The 12,673-nt window shown below is 36.9% G+C and overlaps 1 protein-coding gene across 3 annotated transcripts in view; it reads left to right on the top strand.

Annotated features, from left to right (window-relative positions):
• Positions 1-12,673, top strand: part of RRM2B (ribonucleotide reductase regulatory TP53 inducible subunit M2B) — a 127,249-nt gene that overhangs the window by 36,588 nt on the left and 77,988 nt on the right. The window contains exon 10 of one of the 3 annotated variants that reach the window (XM_027849986.1): positions 212-1,001. The exons of the other annotated variants lie outside the window; for them this stretch is intronic. The gene's annotated coding sequence lies outside the window, so the exon portion shown is untranslated. Of the gene's footprint in view, positions 1-211; positions 1,002-12,673 lie in introns of those variants that run through there. 3 annotated transcript variants of the gene reach the window in all.

The following is a 12,673-nucleotide window of genomic DNA, read 5'->3' as shown; positions in this document are numbered from 1 at the left end:
ATCTAGGAGAAAATGAAGAGAAGCCTTTTCTATCCTTTAATCACTCATTTATTAGGTGTTATATGTTGTACTTTTGATGTTATAAATTTTTCTGAGTTTCCTATATATTTTGGATATCTAGACTTTTATCAATGATATTTGATGCAATTTTTTTTTCTCAACCCTTCTCTCCTAATTTCTCTTTTGTTGATTTTTTTTTCTCATGAAAAAGCTTCTTCTATTCCGTTCCAGCAGACTTCAACAAGATGCAATCAGATGTCATGTAATCCCTTGTTAAATTACAGGAATTTCCTATGAACCATCATGCACTGCATATATGAGTCTACTGTTGATCTGTTGTTAAGCAAATACAACACTCGTTTCTTCAGTTATGAGATGACAATCACAGTTCTAATGAGTTATTTATGTTGATATAAAACCTGGTATTCTGTGTATATCTGTGCCATAGAATAGAGTTCTTGTTGGTAGCCTGCTGGTCAAAAGCTCCTGTTCTATATATTATTTGGTAACAGTCTTGTGAGGGTATGTCAGTTTTGAGGAGCTTGGATTGGGACAATCCTTAACCCTTGGTCTAGCAAAGAGGGCATCGGACTCAGACATGATTCTGAATTCTGCATTATGTACCCGCTAGCTGTGTGATCCTGGACAAGTCACTTCTCTCTGCTTCCGTTTCCTCGTTGGCAAAATGAGCAAGGGTGGACTTGGTGACTTCTAAGGTCCCTTTCAGGGATTCAGCTCTTCAAATTTTAATGGTATGCCATGGGGTCTTGATGACTGTCATAAGTAAGGCATAAGAAGACTGCCAAGGAAGGAAAGAGCCAGGTTATAAAGGGCTTTTAAAGCCGAATGAAGGATTTTTATGTCACTATGCTGAATATGCTCCATCATCTTAACTTCTTCCTAAAATACAATGGCTCCATTTAGATACAGTACTCTAATGCTCTAATGTGGGGACGAGGGCCAAGTAAAGAGAGACTACCACCTCCCTTTTTTTGGAAATTATATTTTTATAAATGAAATATTAATAATGCAATAGGATTCATTTGTTTTTGGTTGTCACATTACCTAACTTGCCTCACATCAAAAGGTTTAGCCATATCAGAGAATAGAAGAGGATCCTAGAAGAGAGAATGGTATGATGAAAATGGAGAAATGGAAGAACACAGAATTGCTCCTCTTGCTGTTGTTTTTTTCTGTCAATAGCTCGGGAAGAATAGAACAAAAATATCAAAGAATTCAAGACCATGAAAAGTAAGAAGATAATAAGAGGGCTTTGCTATGAAGCATGCAGAACTAGGAGAACCATTTATACCATGACCACAATAATTAAAAGAAAACAGCTTTGAAAGATTAAAGCTGTACTCAATGCAATGACTTCAGAAAAATGATGATACTGCATGCTTCCCACCATTTTGGAGAGAGGTGTGTTTGGTGTGTAATGAGAAAAAAGAAAGAAGAAATCATTAATGCTCTTTAAGGTAAAATATACAGAAGAGAGAAGGGAATTTAAAAGGGGATACAAATGGCAGTTCTGTTACTATGTTAAATTCATTTTAAAAAATCAAGTCACACATAACATGTTTACTGTTTCATATGCATACTTATTTTCTATTATATATTTAAAATGTTCATGTCTGTTGCTGTCTATTAAATTCATTTAAAAAGAGCACCTCACCAACCTTTCTAAGTTTGAGTCAGTACGACCAGATGACTTACATCCATGGGTAACCTGACTTGAGTAACATCCTTGAAAAATCTGGCATGTCACTGTTGACCCAGAGGCAGTCCCATCTTTGAAAGATCATGGAGAATAAGAGAAGTGTTGTGGGACTAGAAAAAGGCAAATTTTATTTTGATTTTCCAAAAAGGGAAAAGGAAATGAAGTCTGCAAATAGATTGATGAACTTGATTTTTATTTTTGGCAAAGTTTTAGAAAGAAAGGGTTGATTAGTGAAAATTAGTGAAAAGGAAATAATGGTTATTAAAGAGTTTGCAAAGCTTCATCATGATAGGTCATGATGACTAGCCTTAAAGGCTAGATATTTGTCAGCTCTGTTGTAGAAGAGGAATTTTATTATTCTTTGTGCCTGGTTTCCATGTTTCCATTTTCTTAGATCTAAAATGCACCCCAAGTTCCCAACAATTAAAATTTTCATATCCATGCTTTCACTGGGCATAGTCATACCCCTGTAATCCTTGGGAGTTCTGAACTGAGGCGGGCTAAGTTGATTGAATTTCTCCACCGTCTGGCCTCAATATGGTGAGCCACCTGGCATTGGGGGTAGTTCCCTAAAGAGGGGAAAACCAGCCCAGGTTGGAATAAGCTGGAGCTCCTATGTCAATCACTAGTTGGAGTGGGCGTATCATGTTGTTCTGAACTGACTCCAGTTCTTCCAAGTTCTTTGTTATTTTTATGTTTAAGCTTGCCAACGTCCAACAGGTGCTTCTCCAGTGCCCTTTCTATGACACAATAAATACCCATGACAAGTTAAATGTAAGGCCAGCACAGAAAACATACAAGTTCATGGCACGCATCTTTTCATGCATACGCTTTACCCTGAGCTTCAGGGGATGCCCTGACATAACCCAGAGATAACCATGAAACCTGTCTCCCGCTCTTGGTGTGTGGCACTCTAGTGGTGCTAACAAATGCAGGGATGAAAAAAAATGCACCATGCTGGCAAAGAGGTGAGCTTTTACTTTTACTTCAAAATTTGCAGGAGTCAGGATTTCACTTAATAGCTGTGTGAGCCCAGGTGAATCACAACCTCTGTATACCTTAGTTTTCTCAACTGTAAAATAGGGACAATGTATAATTAGGGATAAAGTAGGGATAAAATGTAATAATAATACCTATTTCATAGGGTTCTTATGAGAATTCAATGAGGTAATATTTGCAAAGTGACTGTAGACTGCATAGTGCCTGACATATAATAGGCATTTAATAAATTTTTGTTCCTATCTCTCCCCTCTCCCTAACTGGTATGGACACTCCTATTGGTTCAGATCACAATCTCCTAATGACTCCTTAGATGGTTTTTGTGAGTCATTGTGGATCCAAATATTCATTACCTGATGACCAACTTTAGTGATTAATATCACTAGATTTAGCTGGGTTGGGCTTTCGACAATAGATACATGCTCATTTCCCATACTTCTCCATGGTAGGACCTGCTAGAACTTGAGTTCTGCTAGTATAATTTTTGAAAACCCAAAATCAGAGCCACACTATTATGAGGCATCAGAAGACCTTAGTGAGGCTTTGGTTTCTTTGACCACTGAAATAAACAAGTGATACTCAATTCACCCCTGGAGGATACCCAGAGATCTTTAGGTAAAACAAGTATAAGCACCCAAATAGGATGCTCACTTTAGCCCCTTTGCTAACTTTTCCCAGTACCTCAGAGGTGAGAAGAATGGTCTGAGTTTCCTTGGAAAACCTATTTCTAGAGCTAAGAATCATATTACACACTTTTAAAAAACAAAATTGCATTGGTATATTTTGTTTTTACATTGCCTAGACATCTTCTTGTATACTTCTTCCTCCCAGAGAATCATCCCATATAACAGGTTTTTTTTAAAGGAAAAAAAAAAAGAAAAGAGAGAAGGGGAAAAATTGAAACTGATCAATACATTGAAAACATCTGAAAATATATGTGGTGTTCCACATCTTGGACTTCTTGCCTCTGCAAAGGAGAAAGGGGAGGTATCTTCTCATATCTTTTCTTTGGGCCCGTGCAAGGTCTTTGCAATTTTGCAACATTTCTTACTGATTTTTAGTGGTGGTTCTTTCCATTTGCATGACTGTAGTAATTGTATATGTAGTTTCCTTGACTGTTTCATTAATTTTGTATCAGTTCATGTCTTTCTATTATTCTTTGTAGTCATCATAGTCATCATTTCTAACAGCCCAGTAATATTCAATTACATTCACTTATCACAATTTGTTTAGCAATTCCAAAATCGAAGGGCATGTACTTTGTTTTCAGTTCTCTGCTACCACGAAAAGTGCTTCTATAAATATTTTGGTGTATATGTACCTCACTTTTTGTATACCTAGTAGTTGAATCTCTGGGTCAAAGGGTTAGACATGTTAGTCGACTGCATATGCGTAATTCCAAATTGCTTTCCACAGTGGTTGTATTAATTTCCAGCTCCACAACAATGTATTAATGGGCCTGTCTTTCCACAGCCCCTCTAACATTGATTATTCCCATCTTTTGTCATCTTTGTCAGTTTGGTGGGTATGAGGTAAAACTCTAGAATTATTTTAATTTGCATTTCTCTTTATTGCATGTGGTTGTTAATAGTTTGCCATTCTTTTGAGAACTATTTGTTTGTATTCTTTGCAAGTTGGCACACTTTTATGCTGTCTCTCTAGCCACTGGGGAGGGTGGTGTGGAGGGTGTTGTTTATTTTGGTATCCCTAGCACCTATTATAATGCCTGGCACATAATAGGTGCTTAAATAAATATTTGTTGATTGGTTAACTGGAATAAAGAGAGATCTTTATTCAGAGCCTGCCTGTGACTTTAGTAATTCATTTGCTATTAGACAAGCCAATCAACCTGTCCCACCCCCATTCTCCTTATCTGTAAAATACACTATAAAATGACAGGTATTTTTATACTTAAGTCAGTTGTTGAGAATCAAATAACATATGAAAACTGCTTTGTAAAGAGGAAAAGGACCCATAACTATAAAAATGTTTATAGCAGCTTATTTTACAGTAGAAGAAAACTGGAGGTACTCACCTATTGGGAAATGGCTAAACAAATTATGGGTTCAGAGAAACCTGGGAAGACTTGTATGAACTAATTCAGAATGAAGTAAGTAGAACCAGGATAACAATTTATACTATAAGATTATTTAAAAAACACATACACACAACTTTGAAAGACTTTAAAACTCTGGTCAATGCAATGACAAGCCATGATTCCAGAGGACTGGTGATGAAGCATGCTACCCACATCTTGGCAGAGAAGTGATGGATTCAAAATGCAGAATGAGACATACATTTTTTTGAAACATGACCATGAGGAAATTTTTTTTCCTTGACTATTCATATTTGTTATGAAGATTTTCTCTTTTTTTTTTTGTTCATTGTTGGGGGGGGAACTTGTTAATTGGGAAAAATGATAAAATTAAAATTTTAAAAGTGCTTTGTAAACCTTAAAGATGATGATGATGATGGTTGAAGAGGCAGGAAAACAAACATCTGAAAAAATGGCTGTGGGGTCAGCAGCTTCTCCGAGTAATGTAGAAAGAAGGAAATGATGCAAATGGAGGGACCAAAGACTGGATCCTGCCGGCAACTGGCAGCCTCTCTTCAGATTAATAGAGATTAGATGGAAAGGGCTGAGGGCAGAATTTTACTCCATAGCAGAGCTAATTTCAGTTAATTTTCTGGATTTACTGATTTATGACTCAAAGACAGCAGCCCTATACGTGTCCAGATGTGGTGATCTCAAGCAGGCTCTTAATTATTTTTATAACTTCATTAGATAATGGAGTTCTTGCCCCATACAGGGGTAATTTCATCTTCTGTAGAGGCTTTGGGCAAAGTGCTACTCTATTGGATAATCTCTCAATATTTTGCAGTTCACTAGGTTTCCTCCAGAGAGACAGATAAATACAACATTATTTCTTCACCTTGCAGAGCTAACAGGCCTTCTTTTTGTTCACCACTCCCAATCTCCTATCTCCCTCCTGTTTCCATCAACTAGAAGGTGGTAAGTGTTCACAACGGGTAGCGTTATTTATAGCTTGATGGTTTTCCTACCTTTCTCCTCTTGGTGGCACACTTGAGCCAACAAGATGGCATTTCTTAGCTAGTAAGCTATAGGAAGGTTTACTGTTCTTGTAGAACTTTGAAATCTTCCCAGAATTGAATAAAGGGAGTGCAGAGCTTGGTGGTGATTGTAGTCAGACTGCAGCTGTTTTAGGTAGGATTGAGGTAATTGATTGCTTTAGCTGATACCTTTAAACACACCTGGAAATTTGCTCTCAAAACAGCATAAGAGCATGGCCTAGAAAGTACATTGCTGTAAGTGATGGAATAGTTAAACCACTAATGATGCTGATTGTGTGAGAGTGCAGGAATTTGTGAAATGGTCTTTTGTCCTGTGTCCTGGCTGCTCTGTCCCTGAGAACGGGAGTCAGACTATGCTTCAGGGTAATCTGTAGTGCAACTGACAGCAGTACGGCACACTGGTTCCTTCTCTCCCCTCCCCCCCAAGATACCTGATACAATTACAGAAAGTGAGGAGCAGATAACAAAAGAAATGAGGTATCAATATTGCTAATAGAGTACAAAGACATGAGTACTCCCTATTTATTCCTTCACCAGTTTGTGGAGAAAGGATAGCAGAGCCTTGTAATACCAAAGACATCAGTGGTATTGGTCATGTTCTCCTTACGTGTGTGTCTCATTACCAATGTACCAGTGCCCATTATTCCTGTAGCCATGTGTGTATTTGTGGGAGACTGTCCCCAACTTTATGGAGGGAAATGTTTTACAACTACTGTTCTTACCTTTGCTTTTCCTTTGCTTTAAGTTGATATTAATATTAACTCAATATTAAAAGCAATCTGATTAGAAGGGTCTCAGCAGGCATAGTTTTTGGAGTACAGATCATTTGAGCCCTGGGTAGTGGTCACTGCCCTGGGAACCCAACCAACTAATGTCTGAATTCAAGTGCAAGTGGAGAGGGTAGCTACTAGAGGGGGTGGTGGGTGGTGGAACTACATATATATTTATATAAGGCTTCAGAAATTTTAAAAGCACTTCATATATGTTATCTGGTTCATACAATAAGCCTGTGAAATAAGTAGTATAAGCATTTTTATCCCAATTTGGTGATGATGAAACTAAGGCTCAGGGAGGTCTTAAGTGATTTGCCATATGCATGGCTAGTTTTTCATTGTCATTGTTTAGTATTTGCTGAGCATTCATTATATAGAGAGTCTAATTATTCCTCAGTAATCATTTGGTAAACATTCACTAAACATCTGCTATAGTTTGTGCTAGGTGTTGAGCTGGGTTCTTGGAATACGAAGATAAATGTGACAGGGAGATCACAAAAACAAGGAGAAATACATATTACATAATTCAATTTAATTTAACAATCAACATGTATTTATTAAGCATCTATTGTGTGCAAGGTGAGAAGCAGGAAAACCTGGGTTCAAGTCTCACCCCTGAATCATGCTGACTGTTTGACTATGCACAAATCATTTAACCTTTCAGTGCCATCAGGAAACTCTCTAAGCCTCTAAATTGCAGGCAGAAAAGTGCTAATCTGCTTTGTTAGAGAGAATTTCCTTACCGGAAGTTCTCCACACCAATGAAATTATAGGTCTGGAATTATATCCTTTTCTCTTTTCTACCTTCCCATATCCAAAGTGTTTAAGACTCCCTGCTTGGCCCTGGGGATACACTTCATTAGTAAGCCAATGAGCATTTATTAAACACTCACCTTGTGCCTTCATTATGCTAAGCACTGGGGATACAAAAAAAGGCAAAAATATATTCCTTTTCCTCAAGGAGTTCCCCTTCTCGATGGAAGTTTGGTTTGTTCAGTTGTGTCTGACCTCATTTGGGGTTCTCTTGGCAAAGATACTGGAGTAGTTTGCCGTTTCCTTCTCCAGCTCATTTTACAGATGAGAAAACTGAGGCAAACAGGGTAAAGTGACTTTCCCAGGGTCACACAGTTAATAAGTATTTGAGTCCAGGTTTGAACTCAGGAAGAGGAATCTTTCTGACTCCAGGCCAGGCACTGTATCCACTGTGCCACCCAGCTGTCCCTATATAACAAGGGGAAGGCAACATATAAGCAACTGTATAGAAATAAGTGTGTGTGTGTGTGTGTGTGTGTGTGTGTGTGTGTGTCTGTATACAGACACAGGCATATATACACATATATATGTATATACACATACATATTGAGAGACAGAGGTAATGGGAGTTGCAGGAGGGAGAGATTGACTAAGTCGTCTTGCAAAGAAGGTGAGATTTGAACTGTCTTGAAGGAATCTGTGGAAGCTGGGAGGCAGGGATGAATAGGGAGAGGGCATGCCAGGCACAGAAGACAACCAGTGTAAAGACACAGATGACAAGGAAGTCAGTGGATCCTAGAGTATGGAGAAGGAGTAAAGTATTAGAAGACTAGAAAGGTAGGAAGGGGTCGGTTGTAAAGGGCTTTAGAAGTCAAATAGAGGGGGGAGAAAGATGAGTTCTGTTTTTGATATGTTTAGTTTCAGATGCCAAAGGGGAATTGAGTTCAAAGTGTTCAATATGTAGTTAATGATGTGAGACTAGAATAAAGAAAGAGGTTAGAGTAAATAGACCTGGGGGCAGCTAGGTGGCGTCTGGTTTTGGAATCAGAAGGACTTGAGTTCAAATCTGGCCTCAGACACTTGACACTTACTAGCTCTGTGACCCTGAGCAAGTCACTTCACCCTCATTGCCTCACCAAAAAAGAAAAAAAAAAGTAAATAGACCTGAAAATCATTTGTATAGAGATGATAACTGGAGCTGTGGGAGCTGATGAGATAACCAAGTGAAATGGTATAGAGTGAAAAAGGTCAAGACTAGAGCCATGGGGGACCCCCACAGTTACTGGAGGGAACTCCAGTGAAGAAGACTGAGGAGAGGCCAGAGAAGCAGGAAACCCAGAAGAGAACAGTATCACGAAAACCTAGATTCAACCTTCACAGCATCTTTCATGTTATACCCTTCCTTTCTAATCACATGGCTGCCATGTGAGTCAGCTCTTCATTAGCTCTTGATTGGACTAATTTCATCATAGCAGTAACTAGGAGATTTTGTGTCCAGGCCAAGTACCATAAACTATGCCCAAGACAAATGGCTCAAAGAGCTCTCTGAGGCTGATGTGGAGGGGCGTAGGAAGAGGGAGGAAAGGTAGCAAGATGCTAACCTGTGTTGGGGAAACAGAGACCCTTGGACCATCAGCATGAGGTTTCTGCTGGAGAGGCTACTATGTATGGAAGACAGGGAGAGGAGAGAAAGAGCTCACCTGTATATCCTTGGAATCCAGGAGCTAAGCTCTGTTGTTTCTATGTTGCTGAAGGACTGAAAAAAAAAACGACTTTCCATTTGCTGAAAATTACCTGAGGATGTAGACCCTTCCAAAATTTCCTTTAAGAGAGGTATTTCAGAAGGAGATTGAAATCTGATGATCAAATCTCTCACAGACAAAGAGATGCTGCTTAATAGAATTAAAATGATACCAATTAAAGCAGTTAGGTAGCACAGGGGATAGAGCAATGGATCTGAATTCAAATTTGTCCTCTGATGCTTACTGTGTGACCCTGGGCAAGTCACTTAATCCCTGTTTGCCTCAGTTTCCTCAACTGTAAAATGGGGATAATAATAGCACCTATCTCAGGATTGTTGTGAGGACCAAATGATATAAGATTTGCAAAATCTTTAGCACATAGTAGGTACTATATAAATGTTTATTCCTTTTCCCTTTCCTAATTAGTAAGAGAATATCGTGAGATAAATTATTGGAATTAATTTAAAATCCATTTGAAATGCAAGAAATAGATATTGATGTTAACAGACTTCCTTATACCATAGAGCAAAATATTATATCAACATGGAACCACAGATATAGATTAGGATATTTCTTTCTTTGTTTCTTTCTTTTTCTGAAGGGGGAGATTAAATTTTTTTTTGAAATTTCTAGTTACAAATTCTCTCCCTCCCTTTGTCCCCTCTTCCACCTACTGAGAAGGCAAGAACTATGATACCCATTATGCAGATGAAGTCATGCAAAGCATATTTCTGCATTAGCTATGTTATGGAGAGGGAGAAGGTGGAAAGAAGAAAAATAAAGGGAAAAATACTTAAATCTGCAATTTAAGTTCATCAGTTCCTGTCTGGAGGTGGATAGCATTTTTCATCATGAGTCATTTGGAATTGTTGTGGATTATTATATTGATCAATATAGCTAAGACTTTTACAGTTGATTACAATATTGCCTTTACTGTGTACAATGTTTCCCTAGTTCTGCTCACTTTGTATCAGTTTATATATCTTCCCTGGTTTCCCTGAAACCATTCCTTTCATCATTTCTTACAGCATAATAGTATTCCATCAGAATCATAATTCATAACTTGTTCAGCTATTTCCCAATTGATAGGCATCCTCTCAGTTTCCAATTCTTTGCTACCACAAAACTGCGTGTGTGTGTGTGTGTGTATGTGTGTGTATATCTCCTTTTCATTTTTTCTTTGATCATCTTGGGACATACGACACATAGTTTTGTAGCCAATTCTTTCTCCAGAATGGTTGAATTAATTCACAGATTTGCCAGTAATGTGTTAGTGTACATATTTTCCCATATCCCTTCCAGCACTTGTCATTTTCCTCTTCTGTCATCTTAACCACTCTGATGGGTGTGATGTGTTACCTCAGAGTTATTTTAATTTGCATTTCTTTTATTATTAGTGATTTAGAGTATTTTTTCGTATGATTGTCGATAGCTTTGATTTCTTCCTCTGTAAATTGCTTATTCATATCCTTTGACCATTTATCAATTGGGGAATGGCTCTTATTTTTACAAATTTGGCTGAGTTCCTTATATATTTGAGAAATGAGACTTTTATCAAAGAAACCATAAATTTTTACCATTTCCCCACTTTTCTTCTAATTTTAACTTTGTTTTGTTTATAAAAAACTTTAATGTTATGTAATCAGAATGATCCATTTTACCTCCTATGAACCTCTCTATCTCTTGTTTCATCATGAACTCTTCCCCTATCTGTAGATCTGACAAGTAAATTTTTCCTTGCTCTTCAAATTTGCCTGTGATATCACCCTTTATGTCTAAATCATGTATCCTTCTTGAACTTCTCTTAGTATACAGTATGAGATGTTCTATGCCTAATTTCTGCTGGGCTACTTTCTATTTTTCCTAGCAATTTTTGTCAAATAGTGAATTGCTGTCCCAATAATTGAGATCTTTGGGTTTATCAAACACTAGGTTACTGTGCTCATTTGCTTCTATCTATTATGTACCTAATCTATTCCATTGATCATCCACTGTATTTCTTATTGAGTACCAAATTGTTTTGATGATTATTACTTTGTAATATAGTTTGAGATTTGGTATTGCTAGGCTGCCTTTCTTCACTTTTTTTCATTGATTCTCTCGATATTCTTGACCTTTTGTTCCTCCATATGGATCTTGTTATTGTTTATACTAATCCTGTAAAGTAATTCTTTGGTAGTTTGATTGGTATGGTACTGAATAAGTAAATTAATTTAGGCAGAATTATCATTTTTATTATATTGGCTTAGCTCACCCATGAGCAATTACTATTTTTCCAGTTGTTTAGATCTGTCTTTATTTGTGTAAAGAATGTTTTGTAATTATGTTGATAGTTCTTGTGTGTGTCTTTGCAGGTAGAATCCCAAGTATTTTATATTGTCTACAGTTCTTTTAAATGGAATTTCCCTTTCTATCTCTTTTTGCTGGGTTTTGTTGGTAATATGTAGAAATGCTGATGAATTGTGTAGGCTTATTTTATTTCCTGCAACTTTGCAAAAGTTGCTCATTGTATCAGCTAGTTTTTTTTAGATAACACTTTCATGGTCTTTAAGTAAACCATCATATCATTGGCAAAAGTGATAGTTTTCTTTCCTTATTACCTATGCTTATTCCTTCCAATTTCTTATTCCTGCCAATTTCTTTTTCTTGTCTAATTGCTATAGCTAGCATTTCTAGTAAGATTGAATAGTAACGGTGATAATGGACATCCTTGCTTACCCCTGATCAAATAGGAAAGGTTTCTAGTTTATCTTCATTACAGATAATGCTTGCTCTTGGTTTTAGATAAATACAACATATATATATTTAAAAGTTCCATTTATTCCTATGCCTTCTAGTGTCTTTTAATACGAATGGGTGTTGTGTTTTGTCAAAAGATTTTTCTGCATCTATTAAAATAATAATAATATGATTTTTGTTGTTTTTGTTATTGATATGGTCAATTATACTTACAATTTTCCTAATATCTAATCAGCCCTGAATTCCTGATATAAATCCAGCCTTATAATAGAGTATAATCTTTGTGCTAAATTGCTATAATCTTCTTGCTATTATTTTATTTAAAATTTTTGCACCAATATTCCTTAGGGAGATTAGTATATAGTTTTCTTTTTTTGATCTCCCTCATTTAGGTATTAAAACCATATTTGTGTAATAGAAAGAATTTGGTAAGACTCTTTTTCTTCACCTATTTTTCAACAGTTTATATAGTATTGGAATTTATTGTTCTTCAGATACTTGGTAGAATTTGCTTGTAAATCCATGGTCTTGGTTTTTTTTCCCTTAGGGAGCTCATTGATGATCTGTGGATCATTAGTCTTTAAGGGACAACATGTGGAATCACACTAAGTATAAAGAATGCAACCTCATAATCACCAGACAAGGATGTTTGCAAAGACTGGGAAGACAGTTTGGTAGTGGTGGGATCCCTTAGCAAACATATGCCAATTTCATTTAGTATGCTATTCAATAAAGAGGGGAAAGAACCTTTGAATTTATAACTCAAGTGGCCAGTCAGCCACAATGACTGAAAGAAATAGAAGTAGAACCTGAGGGAAAAGATGCAATTAGGCTGGAGAAAATGTGCCAGCATT

Source organism: Vombatus ursinus, unplaced genomic scaffold, assembly GCF_900497805.2.
Source record: "Vombatus ursinus unplaced genomic scaffold, bare-nosed wombat genome assembly UNPS02008961.1, whole genome shotgun sequence".
In the NCBI taxonomy this organism is placed as follows: domain Eukaryota; kingdom Metazoa; phylum Chordata; class Mammalia; order Diprotodontia; family Vombatidae; genus Vombatus; species Vombatus ursinus.
The sequence above is the reverse complement of the archived record's forward strand: the minus strand, read 5'-3'. Positions and strand labels throughout refer to the sequence as shown.